The following is a 16,689-nucleotide window of genomic DNA, read 5'->3' on the forward strand; positions in this document are numbered from 1 at the left end:
ACGTTATGCGCCATTTGAATAGTTCATACTTCTGTGACAGTTCGGACGAATCACCGCTTCAGTCTGCATGCCATTAACAACTAGGGACAGAGGAGGAGCACAAGGAGGTGTGCATTCCATCACCTTTTGCATTGATTTTTATTTTTTCACATTTTGAGCATTTTGGATTGAATTAACTGACAATTTGCATTGTTGTCCTCTGTAACGATTAACATTTTTAAAAAATCATCATGGTTTGGATTGAAATCTTGTCCCCTGTGGATTTTTCTCTGTGGATTTTCTTGGTTTCAAAACGTTCCCGGATTCCTGAAGGAAAGCCTCAGTTGAGTTCACCATTGGAAACCTTTAAGGTCCTATTTACCATAGGATTTATAGAATTTAAATGTGAGGAGAACTGCCCTTTTCAGGATGGCCTGTACAACATTCAACTGTCCCATGAACTAAGGTGGACATAGGCAGAAAAATAATAGAAATGCCCCAAACACTTATCAGGGACATTTCTTTTCTGCATGTCAATAACAACTCCTTACTTTGAATAATTTTTCTGAGAAACAAAAAAATATTTCTGAGCAGGGTGACATGACATGAAAGCTGTTCTTCAATTATTTGTTCATTGAAGATGCTCCTGACAGGTTTATAGAATAGAACTTTCGGCAAAAACTTGTTCTACCAACTGATCAGCACTTGATTTGGCAGGCAGACTGCAGCCTGAATAGCAGAGATGGGACCACTTATGTCTTTTGTCAAGTGAGATGCCAAGCATGGTGACCAGTTATTTGATGGCGTCAATTAACTCCAGGTTGAAGCCAAGAATATTACTTGAATTAATCTTTGATTGAACTTATATATAAGGCTGAATAAAATAGAATAAAATATATTCAATTTGCTTAACACTTGGGGGCTTGGCTGCGAGCAGGCAGACTTACCTCAGAGACAGGTATGTAAAGCATTTAAAAACAAATTCAGTAAATAAGTAAGACAAAACACACAATAAAAATCTAACACCAATTTTTAAAAATTTGAAATATTTTCATCTTCAAAATGACATAAAATCTAAAGGAATCCACTGCAGGGAACTAGATATATGCATTTTTTAAGATTACAAAATTCTATCGCTTGGGAACCGATAGTGCCACATCTGGACATTTGCTTGCCTCTGACCGGGACAAAGTCCAAGTTTGAGACTGACTGAAATGGAGTCGTATTCAGATACACTAAGTGGGAGGCCCCGGTCAAGATTTTACCTTCACACTTAGAAACATTCAGAGTGCCCAAAACACAATCCAAGGGACTGGAATCTCCGAGAGGGTCCTTGAAATGTTGAGACCACAATTCCCACAATGCACCTGAGCAACACCCTTTAAAGTCCAGTAGACCCACTCCATGCAGGAGACTTTTGGTGGTGTTGATGCAAGTGAGATCAGTTAACCTGTAGCTCGCAGGGAGTCCACTCTTTATTCCTCATGAAACAAGGTACATTCAAAGGGCTGTAGTTCCAAAAAATGCAGGAGGCGCAGTCTGTCCGAAAGCAGTCCCTGATGGTGCATATCAAGTTTCCTGCTTGGCATCCCCTCTTTATTCCTCTTGAAGCAATGTACATCCAAAGTGCTGTAGCTCAAGAAAGGTGATGGATTAACCCAGATCTTTTGACTGGGTGTGAGTGTTTGATTGATTCAGATGCTCCATCCATCACCACCTCCTTTTGTACCGCTTTTGGCCACCATAAGTGTGGCAGGGTATGCTCAGACGTGAGTCCCTTGCTCACTTTGCCACTGGATTCAAGCAAGCCGGGCTGAAGACGGCTGGAATGCCAGAAACCGGTCCTCGGAAGCTTGGTTCCGGTCCAGGGAAGACATGGCTTGGCAGTTTGGGCTGGACTGTTCCCATGAGGCACAGGGTCAGACTGATTTGCATATAGCCATGTCTGAACTGGGGTGGCAGAGTGGGCTAAAGAACGATGATGGATTAACCCGGATCTTTTGACTGGGTGTGAGTGTTTGATTGATTCAGATGCTCCATCCATCACCACCCCCTTTTGTACCGCTTTTGGCCACCATAAGTGTGGCAGGGTATGCTCAGACGTGAGTCCCTTGCTCACTTTGCCACTGGATTCAAGCAAGCCGGGCTGAAGACGGCTGGAATGCCAGAAACCGGTCCTCGGAAGCTTGGTTCCGGTCCAGGGAAGACATGGCTTGGCAGTTTGGGCTGGACTGTTCCCATGAGGCACAGGGTCAGACTGATTTGCATATAGCCATGTCTGAACTGGGGTGGCAGAGTGGGCTAAAGAACGATGATGGATTAACCCAGATCTTTTGACTGGGTGTGAGTGTTTGATTGATTCAGATGCTCCGTCCATCACCACCCCCTTTTGTACCGCTTTTGGCCGCCATAAGTGTGGCAGGGTATGCTCAGAGTGAGTCCCTTGCTCACTTTGCCACTAGATTCAAGCAAGCCGGGCTGAAGACGGCTGGAATGCCAGAAACCGGTCCTCGGAAGCTTGGTTCCGGTCCAGGGAAGACATGGCTTGGAGGTTCGGGCTGGACTGTTCCCATGAGGCACAGGGTCAGACTGATTTGCATATAGCCATGTCTGAACTGGGGTGGCAGAGTGGGCTAAAGAACGATGATGGATTAACCCAGATCTTTTGACTGGGTGTGAGTGTTTGATTGATTCAGATGCTCCGTCCATCACGACCCCCTTTTGTACCACTTTTGGCCGCCATAAGTGTGGCAGCGTATGCCCAAACGTGAGTCCCTTGCTCTCTTTGCCACTGGATTCAAGCAAGCCGGGCTGAAGACGGCTGGAATGCCAGAAACCGGTCCTCGGAAGCTTGGTTCCGGTCCAGGGAAGACATGGCTTGGCAGTTCGGGCTGGACCGTTCCCATGAGGCACAGGGTCAGACTGATTTGCATATAGCCATGTCTGAACTGGGGTGGCAGAGTGGGCTAAAGAACGGTGATGGATTAACCCAGATCTTTTGACTGGGTGTGAGTGTTTGATTGATTCAGATGCTCCGTCCATCACCACCCCCTTTTGTACCGCTTTTGGCCGCCATAAGTGTGGCAGGGTATGCTCAGACGTGAGTCCCTTGCTCACTTTGCCAGTGGATTCAAGCAAGCCGGGCTAAAGACGGCTGGAATGCCAGAAACCGGTCCTCAGAAGCTTGGTTCCGGTCCAGGGAAGACTTGGCTTGGCAGTTCGGGCTGGACTGTTCCCATGAGGCACAGGGTCAGACTGATTTGCATATAGCTATGTCTGAACTGGGGTGGCAGAGTGGGCTAAAGAACGGTGATGGATTAACCCAGATCTTTTGACTGGGTGTGAGGGTTTGATTGATTCAGATGCTCCGTCCATCACCACCCCCTTTTGTACCACTTTTGGCCGCCATAAGTGTGGCAGGGTATGCTCAGATGTGAGTCCTTGCTCACTTTGCCACTGGATTCAAGCAAGTCGGGCTGAAGACGGCTGGAATGCCAGAAACCGGTCCTCGGAAGCTTGGTTCCGGTTCAGGGAAGACATGGCTTGTCAGTTTGGGCTGGACTGTTCCCATGAGGCACAGGGTCAGACTGATTTGCATATAGCCATGTCTGAACTGGGGTGGCAGAGTGGGCTAAAGAACGGTGATGGATTAACCCAGATCTTTTGACTGGGTGTGAGTGTTTGATTGATTCAGATGCTCCGTCCATCACCACCCCCTTTTGTACCGCTTTTGGCCTCCATAAGTGTGGCAGGGTATGCTCAGACGTGAGTCCCTTGCTCACTTTGCCACTGGATTCAAGCAAGCCGGGCTGAATACGGCTGGAATGACAGAAACCGGTCCTCGGAAGCTTGGTTCTGGTCCAGGGAAGACATGGCTTGGCAGTTCAGGCTGGACTGTTCCCATGAGGCACAGGGTCAGACTGATTTGCATATAGCCATGTCTGAACTGGGCTGGCAGAGTGGGCTAAAGAACGGTGATGGATTAATCCAGATCTTTTGACTGGGTGTGAGTGTTTGATTGATTCAGATGCTCCGTCCATCACCACCCCCTTTTGTACCGCTTTTGGCCGCCATAAGTGTGGCAGGGTATGCTCAGACGTGAGTCCCTTGCTCACTTTGCCACTGGAGTCAAGGAAGCCGGGCTGAAGACGGCTGGAATGCCAGAAACCGGTCCTCGGAAGCTTGGTTCCGGTCCAGGGAGGACATGGCTTGGCAGTTCGGGCTGGACTGTTCCCATGAGGCACAGGGTCAGACTGATTTGCATATAGCCATGTCTGAACTGGGGTGGCAGAGTGGGCTAAAGAACGGTGATGGATTAACCCAGATCTTAAAAAAGACCCTCATCAAACGGCCCCATCAACGCCGGGGATGCCTGGCTTCACCTTGGGGATGCCCAGCAGGGACCATCTCACAGGGAAAGCCAGGACGGATTCCCCAGCGTTATACAGCACCAGGAAACCTACGGGTAGCAGTGCGCTTTACAAGCTCAAATACATTTACATTTACATTAAACCGCTGCTTAAGAAACCAAATCTCGACATGGAAGTATTAAAGAGCTACCGTCCAATCGCTAGCCTCCCAGCTTTGGCGAAAATTGCAGAAAAAGCACTGAACCTTCAACTCTCAGCCTTTATAGAGGAACATCACCTACTTGATGAATCCCAGTTTGGCTTTCGCCAATACCATGGGACAGAGACGGCCTTGATTAAAGCCGCAGGCGATATTAGATCCATCCGTGACGCTGGAGGAACAGCAGTTATAATACTGCTTGACTTATCGGCGGCTTTCGATACGGTCGATCACACCATCTTGATCGACCGTGTCGAAAACATGGGTGTCCAACAAAATGCCAAGAAACTCCTGGCCTCCTTTCTGGCTGATAGGACCCAGGTGGTTACTATAGGATCTTTCCACTCATCCACCCTGTCGCTGCCATGTGGAGTACCTCAAGGCTCATCCCTTAGTCCGACACTTTTTAAGATTTATGTGTCGGACCTTGCCAATGTCATCCGAGCTCATGGGATGAGCCTTACCTCCTATGCAGACGACACTCAATTGGTCCTCGCCATCAGGAATGATGGCCATAAAATAGCAAAGGACTTCAATCTGGGCATGCTGGCTATAGGGAATTGGATGGCCTCCAATTGCTTGAAACTAAATTCAGACAAGTCGGAAGTAGTTATCTTCGGACATCTGACCCCGGAATGGTCCTCCCGTTGGTGGCCGCTGTCACTGGGTCCTCCTCCTGAACCTGTCAGCAGGGTGAGGAATCTGGGAGTTATTTTCGATGACCGCCTCACTTTTCTCCCTCATGCCAATCAGATCACCTCCTCCGCCTTTCACGAATTGAGACTTATCAAAAAAATCCTTCCCTTCCTTCCTGATACAGCTGGCAAAACCTTGGTTACTTCCCTGGTACTGTCTACCCTGGATTATTGCAACGCTCTGTTTCTAAACGCACAAGAAAGAGTCCTAAACAAAATGCAAATTATCCAAAATGTAGCCGCCATGCTTCTGGGAAGAATCCCTAAACATCAATCTGCGTCAGAAACCATCAGAGACTTACACTGGCTTCCCATTAGAAACAGAATAAAATTCAAAACTCTCTGTATAGTTTACAAGGCCTTGCACAACCTGGGACCAGCCTTTCTCATTCAAAATCGTACCCCCTACTGCCCCCCCAGATCACTACGCTCCTCCAGTCTACATGATCTTGTGGTACCTCGTACCAATTCTGTTTCATGGGGAGACAGAAGGTTTCTTGTGTCAGCGCCTAAACTATGGAACACTCTGCCGCATTCAATTAAAACAAGCCGCTCACTTTGGTCTTTTCGTAAACAACTCAAGACCTGGCTTTTTAATCAGTAAACTCAGTCTTCCCCTCTCTGGTTAAATACTGCAGATATCTTAGGGTGTGAGTGTTTGATTGATTCAGATGCTCTGTCCATCACCACCCCCTTTTGTACCGCTTTTGGCCGCCATAAGTGTGGCAGGGTATGCTCAGACGTGAGTCCCTTGCTCACTTTGCCACTGGATTCAAGCAAGCCGGGCTGAAGACGGCTGGAATGCCAGAAACCGGTCCTCGGAAGCTTGGTTCCGGTCCAGGGAAGACATGGCTTGGCAGTTCGGGCTGGACTGTTCCCATGAGGCACAGGGTCAGACTGACTTGCATATAGCCATGTCTGAACTGGGGTGGCAGAGTGGGCTAAAGAACGGTGATGGATTAACCCAGATCTTTTGACTGGGTGTGAGTGTTTGATTGATTCAGATGCTCCGTCCATCATCACCCCCTTTTGTACCATATCTCCAGTTTATGCAGCAGGTGCAGTATTTTCAGAGTGCAGGGCCTGGTTGTGCAAATCAAGTTTCCATCTTGGCAATCCTTCTTCTTCTCTCAGTTTCAAGAAGCAGAAATGGAAGGCTCTGCCCCTCTCAGATTCTTATTTCAAGTTCGCTGGATCAAGCAGGAGGGCACTCCTGTCTAATGAGAAGCAGGGAAACACTCCAGGGTGTGATCACATTCTCCAAAGTGTGGCATTATAGTCTCCCAGAGAGCACCCTTTCTCCAAAATTCAATATGGCTGATTTTCTAGCAGAGAGAGAACAGCTAACTAAACCAGTCTACACGAATGGCTCATCTACATAATTTCCCTCCATTTTACACCTGCAGATTCCTTCTCTAAGCCTGCCATCTGACTGGGGCAGAGGGTAAAGGTGTAAATAAAACTGGTTTCTCCAGCCTTTTCCCAACTTCCTTTGAAGACCATTATTTACTAACCCTTCCCCTTGCTGCGGCACTCCAATGCCCAGCAACTTCTCCACCCAGAAGGGCTCCCTAACCCTAGGGTCATTTATCACCTCTTCAAAGCAGCCAGACTAATCCACTGTAGCCAATCAGGTCAGAGCACTAGAAGGCTGTATTTTGGCTTACAGACAAGAAACTCTAATAACGTCTTGTCAATACATTTTAGGATAAATTCAACAATAGAATATTGGATACCATTCTACTGAATCCTTGAATTATGTTTTTATGAGACATATTTGTTTCGTTATTTATCAATAGCTCCTTGCAATGTTAACCTATGTGTCTGGGGATCTGCAATAGGGATATTAAATTGGGCACTTTCTCCACCACCATGGCTTATAAAACATCTTTTATATGGACCCTGCCTCTATCTACAGGACCCCCTATCCTGGAAGACCTAGGGAAGACTTTAGGGATTCAGAATATCTACAAAAATTGCAGAGGGACATGTACAATGTTTCGAAACCCAGGGCACATAAACTCATTTTATAATGGTCTACCTTATAAATATCTCGTCCCCCACCCCTAGAACACCTAGGGGAGACCCTGGGGGTATCTAATATGCCAAAGCATTGTAGTTTATTAATTTTAAGTGCACCAAATACCAAAGTCAATTTGGGCACAATTTGGATTTTTTAAAAGCAGCCCTGCAACACAGGGTTGCTTTTAAACTGACCCCAGGCCTCAGCGGTGCACACATGCATGTGCAGAAAGGGCTGCTGACCTTTAAACTGCCATGCACTATAATCTACTGGGAATTTAAGAGTATTTCTGATCCCCCTGCCTATTTCTGTGCTACGGCCTTATAGGGGGTCATGCCAATCATAGGGGTACCCTAACCAATAGCGTACCTACCCTAGTGTATGTAGGTGTTTTCACTGTATTCTAAGTGTCTTCTGAGCATAGCACTGGCCCTGGGCCTGGTTAGTCAGAGCCCAGGGTCAGTCAGTTACCACCAGAACCTGTCAACAAAAACTATGGGGTGCCCAGGGCACAAGGATGACTTGGCAACAAAGGTACTGAGCTAAATAAGAAATATATTCAGTGGAAGAGCTGTAGCTCAGTTGTATCAGCAATAGGTGGCATAGGACTGCTGAGTCGTCTCCAAAGGGTTAGAGGTTGCAGAAAGGTGTTTGAACCAAAATAATTCCTTGTGGAACTCTTTGTTAAAGGAGATGTTGATGGAGCTGGATTTGCCAAATTTTATTTACTGTGAATGATTAGGCAAAGATGAAGAGAGAAAGTTTAGAACTGCATCATCAATTTCCAAGCATTTTTAAAGGTGTTTAAAGTATGGTTGACCATTTCAAAAACAGGTCATATATCAAGGAAAGCCATTAGACATTAATTGACCATGCGGTGTAGGGTAGTACTTAATTTTGTTTGAGACCTGATTGGAATTCATACAGGATTTTACTGATATAAATGTATTTTCTCTGTTATAAAGCAAAACAGTGCTGGATGAAGTAGCTTTTATAGCTTTACCCTGCATAAAAATGTGTAGCTCAGAGCTACTAGGTTACATCCCCTTTGAGTAACCAAACAAGGAACATTGATCAGTTTCAGTCTTTTAGAGGTTGCAATTGTCGAAGTCCCAATAGGTACTGTTTAGGTTCCTTGGGAGATGTGCTGATGGGTCATCAAGTTCTTCTGCAGTTTGCGGTGTCACTGTCGGGCCCTCCCCTTGCAGCGCCAAGAGTTGTGACTCCATTAGCTGATACACATGATCCGGTGCAATTTCTGTTAGTCCGGGTTCCTATGATGCTCCCTCTCCTATGGCGCATGAACTTTGATAGGGTGAATGAGCTTTATTATGGCTCCTATGCGTATATGCGTTATTCCTCTGTTGGTGAAGATCCGTCGATGATGCTGTCGGGGCACTGGTGAACCTACTTTCCACCACCTAGGACCAAGCTTCTTCAGGGGAATGGCAGAGGGTAATACTGTCCTTGTGGCAGATGCTCAGAGTGGTGGGGTATTGCAGCGCATATTGTACTGCTTGACTCCGTAGGCACCGCTTTACGTCCATATAGGAGGATCCACGACATTGCACTGACAACGTGTTATCAGGATAAATATGCACCATAGTATTTTCTATTTGCCATGGGCCGCGTGCCCTTGTTATTTGCAGGATGTGGTCACTGTCCCGATAATTGAACAGGCGTGCAAACACCGGCTTCAGAGGATTGCCCAGCCAGGGAGGGCAACTCGGCACCCAGATTGATTGAGAACATTTTTGAGTATTTGCCTTTAAAAATGTCTGTCGAAAACCAGGCCTCTAGGTATAGTTCCATGCTTTGTCCCTCAATACGCTCTGGTAGCCCCACTATGTGTACATTGTGCCTACGAGATCTGCCCTCCTCATCATCCACCCTGTTCTTTAGGTATTCCACTTGTTTTTGAAGCGATTTCAACTGTTCCACCACCAAAGACACTGTAGGGCACAAAGAGGCCTGCATCAATTCGGTTTCTTCCACTCGGCCTTTTAGTTTCTTATTGTCCTCACGCAAGAATCCCACATCTACACAGAGTGTGTCAATTTTAGGCCTCAATGTGGTTTTAATGTCTAGAACTGCTGTCATTAATTTGTCAAACTGATGTGAGAGGTCTCGTGATCTGTGGGTTTCTAGGCCATGATTTGAGTGTCCCTTCCTGCGGCAGAGGTCTGGTTTATTACATCACCTGGCTAGGTTTCATGTCTTGTCATGTCTGGGCTCACCCTTTATGATGGTGAGCAAAGTTTGGGTACTGCGTGCAGGATCTGTGACTCCCACAGCAGCAGCCCTACTGGGAAGCTGTCCCCCCTGCACCCTTGACAACGTGCCTGTGGTAAAGACTGTTGGAGCACACACTGTCCAGTTATCTGTGCATGCGCCGAGAAGTGCGCTGAGTTGATAGCAGATTTGTGGTGCCAGAGCACCTAGTTTCTGGTTTAAGAGTCACTTGTTGCTAAGGATAGAAGAGAGCCTGGGTTGGAACCCTTTGGTATTTATGGTGGCGGTGTGCTGAAATCCATATCTAAACAGCTCTAGGAGCTGCTATGACTTGAACCCGAGGGCAAAGGAAGGGACGTGTGGTGTATATATAGGCTATACGGGACTGGAGCATATGCTCAATGAACTGTAAGTGGGTGCCAGTGTCACAAGCCCCTCCCTAGGAGGGTGTTTTCATATGGGGAGTTGACTTACCTGGCACTGAGGTCACAGTAGCTTGTCCAGGGGCAGTGCTTAGTTTGCTTAACAGCTGTCTTATCTACACCAGTGTGAGCACTCGTGGTCCAGGTTGCATGCCTCTGCCGGGCTGCGCCAGGTCTACCCGGTCATGGCTTCTTACCCCTGGGGGTGCGGCCCCACATGGTAGGGCCCTGTGTATCTACAGTACCTGTCTCACATGGAAGGCACCACATTCTTCCATGCTGGAAAAGGGGGGAGAGGGCAGTCCCAGGGCCCATTGTGCAGGTCAGTGGAGCTGGTCCCGGGATGGAAAATCCATGTGCGGTACACGTCTGGCACCCGATCACCAGCCCTCACCTTCGGCTGGCCTCCACAGGAGTATATCTTTAGCCGCTGTCTATTTCGAATTAACGCCATCACCGCTGTGTTCAGTGAACCATGAGCCCACAGAGCAGACCAGCAGAGCCAGGCCTGAGGCATACAATCTATGTGTAGTGCACGACTAGCAGCTGACACCAGCTCACACCTCCAACAGCCCCCCACAAGGGTGGAGCACAAGCTGCCATCCGATCTACGTCTGCCACCGACACTTTGGACCGGATCCGACTAGAATCACCTATGTCCTTAGCTTGGTGCGCAGGGCTGTGTGGCAGTCTTCGTGGCAGGTCTACACTCGCCCGCTGCTCTCCTGACGACAGACGCTGAGTGCCAGTGCAGCTTCTTTTGGACTGCAGAAGGGCACCGCGGTGTCCGGCAGTGCTGCACTGAAATTATTGAGGTGTTTAGCAAGTTTAAGCCTGTGTACAACAGGATCTTTGGTCAGCCTGTTGTGGAGCTTTGTGTTATGCGTCCGCACTCGCTGCCATCTTAGTTATGCCCCCCTTGCAATCACTGTTGATATAAAATCTATACGCTTAAGACAGAACTTGTTTACAGTTTTTCAGCAGTGAGGATACATGTTGAATATGACCATCTTCTATGTGGTGTACCCTCAAATATTTGCTGGCTACAGAACTCTGTGCACTTTACACCTGCTAACTGGTAGTAAGGTGCCTGTACTACCCCTTTAAACATAGTTGAAATACCATAAACTTACCTATAAGTGCAGCATACATGGTATAAGGTGTGCCCAGGGCCAGTAAGTTAAATGCCACTTAGATTGTAGCACCTATGGTGCCATCCATTAGAGGTACAGTGTAAAACAAGGATGATTCTGACATGAGCCATACATCTAGTAAGAAACTTCTGAAATCTGGGAGGTTGAGAATCCCAGGATTTTACAGTTCTGGTTTGCCTAAGGAAAGCCAAACTTGTTTCTATACTTCTCTTGATGACTCACTTGTACTAAAACTAGTTCCTACTGAACTGAACAAATCATCTCTATTATTATCTCTGTTATCTGCCAAACCTTGTTAAAGATGTTTTATACTTAAAATATGTGTTATACTTTCTCTTCTCTGCTTTGAATTGTAAACTGCTCTGATACACTACTCAGGGTCTTGTTCGCGCTGTAGAAAACTCAAACGATAAAATAAAAAAATAAAAGCCAGATTTCTTTCCAGCAGCAACAATGCTGCCAGCACATGAAGGCTCCTTCTGGATGGAGGCTTCCAGAAGCAGCCAGGGATAGAAGAAAAAGCCTGAAGGCAAAATACTTCATAGTTTTCAGGCAAGGCTCCAAGTAACAGTAGAAACCCAAATACAGGAGGCTGGATTCCAAGAAGCAAGTGACTTCAGGATATACAAGAAATGCCAGGATCTGGAACTATATTTGCTGAAGAACCAGGAACTTCTGAAGTAGTCAGGAGTGATGAAACACACCAACAGGGAGCAAGGAGAAACAACACAGCTGGCTTTTATACCTCAAAGGCAGGGAAAAAGGTAGTCACATTGCCATCAGAATCACCTCATAGCAACTAATGGCACATGAGAATCTTGGAACGGTCACAATATATTCCAGAAATCCTCACTAGAGTATTCGGGTAAAGAAACAGTAACACAGTAGCCTTCAACCATGGAACCCCTATGAGAAGTTTAAGAACAAATGAAATTGCATCGGCAGGTCAGCTGATGCAAGGTAAGTCTAGCAGTCATGTGTGGTGACCATCTGGCAGCAACCTGGCCTGAAACTCTCTTGTGAAGTCACATATCCTGCTCAACTAAGATCAACTTGGGAGCTCCCTACAGGCTAGACTCCGTTGGACCAGTTCAGTCCTACCATTGTAGCCTGACCAAATATAAATAAGCCATCCCTAACTAGGGATTATGGTCCATAAGGGAGAGTGCATGGTATTTAAAAGTTAATATTAAACATCTTCTTACACTAACTAGCATCCAAATACTATTTTCAATGTACCAAGGCTAGTTGCTCCATAGAGAAACAGTGGGATGCACTATTACATTAAATAATGCTATTTTAAGTTGGAAGCACATTAGAAATGTAATTATTGAATTCTTTTTAATATTTAATAAAATTTCAAATTCATTGGTGAACTTGATTGTTAATAAATGGTTACATTATCTTTATGTTCAGAGCTTATTTGCATTATCCTCCAGCTGACTCTCTCTTGGTACTCAAGCTCTGAACTAATTGTGAATACCACTCGCAGAGCAGAGACAAAAGCCTGGCTGTGGGATACTGTTTCTGTTCATGTGACAGGATGACTATGTGGGCAGTGCCCAGGAACTTAATTGACTAATAAGTGGCCTCCTATTTCACAGTCAGATGCAAGATGAAACCTGGAAAGGGCCCTTTGTTTGTTCCCCCAGTCAGCCAGACTCCAATCAGAATAAGGAGGCAATTGCCCCTATAACTGGTTTGAAGTGACTAAAGAGGAGGAATTGCTCATTTCCCTTACCACACCTCATCAGTGTGTACACAGCCTTTTCACAAGGGAAGAAATGGTTCACAGTCTTGGATTTAGGTAGAGAGGGCCTGTAGGATTGTTTGTAGTAGGGAACACAGGATATGCTGCAAAGTGGATTTGATAATCCCTGATAACTTTTACACCTTTGGCTAGGGTGGTGCTGGGAGTCACCCCACCCAAAATCTGTTGCAAGGCATAACAGTGGTGTCCACGGTACCCTACTCAGAAAGCTAACGGACCTGAGGAACATACCACTCCTGAACCTACTGTCTTAGATCTAAGAAGAGGCCTTAAAGACTGATCCTGTTCTTTCTTGTATCCAGGACAAAGAAATGGGATCCAGAGTCATAAGGCTGTCCTTCTGTTCAAGGTACATAGACTTAAGCTAGAAGGAACTAACATTCATGGAACTACCGAGCTAACCAGTTCCAACTGGATCTACTCTGGAACCTTATGTCAGCCTGCACTTCAGTGAGTCCTGACTCTCAAGTGTCGCTCTTGAGGCCCTGGAACCATTAGCTGTGTTTGGCAGGATTTCTCATATCACCCCTCAAAATTTGGGACTTAGAGAAGTTTTGAATACAAAGACCTTTGGGGAACTAGGAAGAACCTGCCAAGGAGATTTGACCGGGATGCTTAACACACTGGGCTAGAGATATAGGTTTCCCCCACTCAGATGTTTTCCGTAGGAGCAAATCAGATTTAGCAGGACCTTATGGAGAAGGTAACATGCCTCATGGAGCCCTCTTCAACTGCAGCTTGCAGCTCTGCCCCAATGGAAGAAATTGTACTCCAAAAAAGTGAACGTGAGGAGCTGCTGTTCATGTCACGTGATTTTGTGCTGACCTTTTGCCAAAAATGGATGCCAGGAAATGTTGTGCCCTAAAAAGTGTAAACTACCAAAGCGTGCATTTCACATAATGCATACTTTTTCTGGGGCAATTTGCATAACTTCGGCAAGGAAATCGCCCAAATTTCACTAAGGGCTACTAAAAACCAGAAGAAATATATACTTAGGAGCAGTGATAAATCATACAAAATGTAGCTAAGAGACACGTTTTAATAGTGTTTGTTTCATCCATAATGATATTCTAAGTTTGAACCATTTAGTCACTTCATCTTGTTTTTGTTACTGGAAATGAAATTCAGAATTTTACTACCAAAGAAACTTCCCAAATAGTGGAGCAGTTCTGTGGTTCAAATAAAATTCCAAGCATTAAAGATTGAGTTGTTCTTTTTGAGTGTTAAAGGCAGAGGTTTTGATTTGAAACAGTTAATACTGAAGTCTGAATATGTCCCATAGGTGTCAATGGTGTCTAATAAGGATGTAATCAAACACCTAGGGCAGCTGAGAGAACAATCAGTCTGTGGCAAACACATAAAAACTGGAGGGAACAGTGAACACCCTGTCTAGTTTAGATATGTAAGTGAATGGAATGAGTTTTTATTTGTAGAAAGAAACCACTAATATTGAGAACACTTACACGACATGCTGAGCATGAAAGCCCACGTTATTCCAAAAATCTTTATTTGAAACGAGAATTATCACGTCCTAAACGGCCTTCTAATAATCAGACACTGTTGGACTTGGTCCTCTCTGCAGGGCCATCCCAAAAAAATGTGCTGAATTTGGTTTTGCTGGCCTTAACTCTGTGCACTTTACTACTGCTAACCAGTGTGTAGTAACCAGAGTTGTATTTATCTGGTTACTTACTCCCTAACTGCTCAGCCTGGGTGAATGTGATGCTTGGAATGTTGTTGTGAGAGTCTTGAATGGAATGTTTGGGTGCCCGGATGCTTGAGTGTGTCAGTTGGAGTATGGGCTGAGCAGCAGGAAGACTGCTCCTGGTGGGGCTGCATCTCTACAACTCATATACCTGTAACTGAACGTAATAAATATACTTAAAACCACATCCTGGCTACGGACTTCGGGCCAGATGTAGGTGGCCATTTACCGACCGGTAACAGCCGATTTCGGCCGTTACTGACCGGTAAATGGTCATTTGTGATGTAGGGGCCCTATTTTACCGATTCGGTAAATTTACCGAATCGGTAAAATACTGAATCGGTATTTTTACCGATTCGGTAACTTGCAGATGTAGGTGGAACTCTTCTGAGTCCCACAGGCCTTACAGAATCGGTATTTTACCACCCAATCCAATTGGGTGGTAAAATCCCGAATCCAGGTGTGCATGCACATGTGTGCATGCACACCTGTGCCATGTGACAGACAGACATGCCCTTAGGGCATGTCTGTGTGCCACATGTCACACATGCCTGAATTTGGGGTGCTAGAGGGTGTCAAAGTGACACCCCATGCACCCTTGCAACATTCGGTATTTACCATGCCCATTGATTCCTATGGGCTTCAATGCCCATAGGAATCAATGGGCATTACCGAATCGGTATTTACCGATTCGGTAAATACCGATTGTTACAGAATCGGTAATTCAATTCCCGATTTCACCTACATCTCCCCCCTTCTATTTTACCGATTCATAAATACCGAATCGGTAAAATTCGGTATTTATAAATCGGTAAAATATACTTACCTACATCTGGCCCTTCATCACTACAGATTTTTGGTGATGATTCTTGAAAAGAAATTACATGTGTGTATTACAAAGTACTTACTGAAACATGATATCTTCAAAGAATGTTACAGAACCTAAGAAGAAACCTCCAGTCTGAAGTACAAGGCATGCCAGCCCCATTAGTGTCTTTTATATCTGACAGGCCCAGCCTGCTTGTACTTCATTGAGTTTAACATTGGGTTTTCTCACTTCTGTGACAGCTTGTGTGATCCACAGCACTACGCTAGTCTCCTTTACAACGGAGAGCCCCAGCCATCCACAGTTTGTTTCATCCTGATCTTCAAAGGCTTTCAAAGAAGGTTTTCGTGACGGACTCAATAATCCAAACCAGTGTACACTGCAGATCCATGTTTTGAAATTGACTTTCACAGCGTGGTCTCTTCTACATGCTTTCCACCGTTTGTAAATGCACAGAACTGTATTTGGATCCTGGCCACAGTGCTTATGCCACAATCGATACTCTTACGTGTGGACATTACTGGGAAATCTACATCTACTACAGGAAACATTTTCGACTACTGCTGTGGACCTTTGGGGTGAGCCTATCTTTTAATATTGTTTTGTCACTCGCAGCTTTGCCATCGATCTTGTAGCAGTTTAACCGCAGCAGCCAGTTTAAAAAAGGGGGCGTGTCGTCTTTATCGCCTGCACTCTTACCTTCATGAGGATTCCCTTCAACTTCTTTCACACGTTGGTTGCTAGTCAGCTCCTCTGCTGCGATGGGACGCTTTGCTGCCTGGAGATACAGAGAGCCTTCCGGTGCAGCATATTCAGCTTGCCTCCCTCCTGAATTAGGTGCAAACACTCAAGCTTCGGCAATATCTATGGGAGCACACAGCTTTTGGTTGCTGCAGGAATCATTGCCGGTTAGCCGGCACTCATAACGGATGCGTTGTGCCATTTTTGTTGTTTCATACAATTTCAGGGAAGTTGCATGCCTGCAATTTTCACGACCTGTACATATTCACTTCAAGCAACAGGACTCCTCATTCTTGCAGAGGCATCGCTCAAGCATCAGATCTCTGGAGTTCTTTCAGTTCTCCATTGTATTTTCGGAGCTGACGCAGTTTTGTTCGGGACTCCTTCACATGGGTAATGCTAATTTCTTGTTGCCATTCTTTCAGTGCACTGTTTTTTGGGGGGGCTCCATAGAAGACCAATACACTACACCAACAGCAACCAACATTTTCTGAGTATTCCGGTGGTCATGCCGCGCTCAACTCTTTAACTCTTTAACAGTACATGCCACCTTCAGTAAAGTCTTCGTCTTC

This window comes from Lissotriton vulgaris, chromosome 9 (genome assembly GCF_964263255.1).
Source record: "Lissotriton vulgaris chromosome 9, aLisVul1.2, whole genome shotgun sequence".
NCBI lineage: Eukaryota > Metazoa > Chordata > Amphibia > Caudata > Salamandridae > Lissotriton > Lissotriton vulgaris.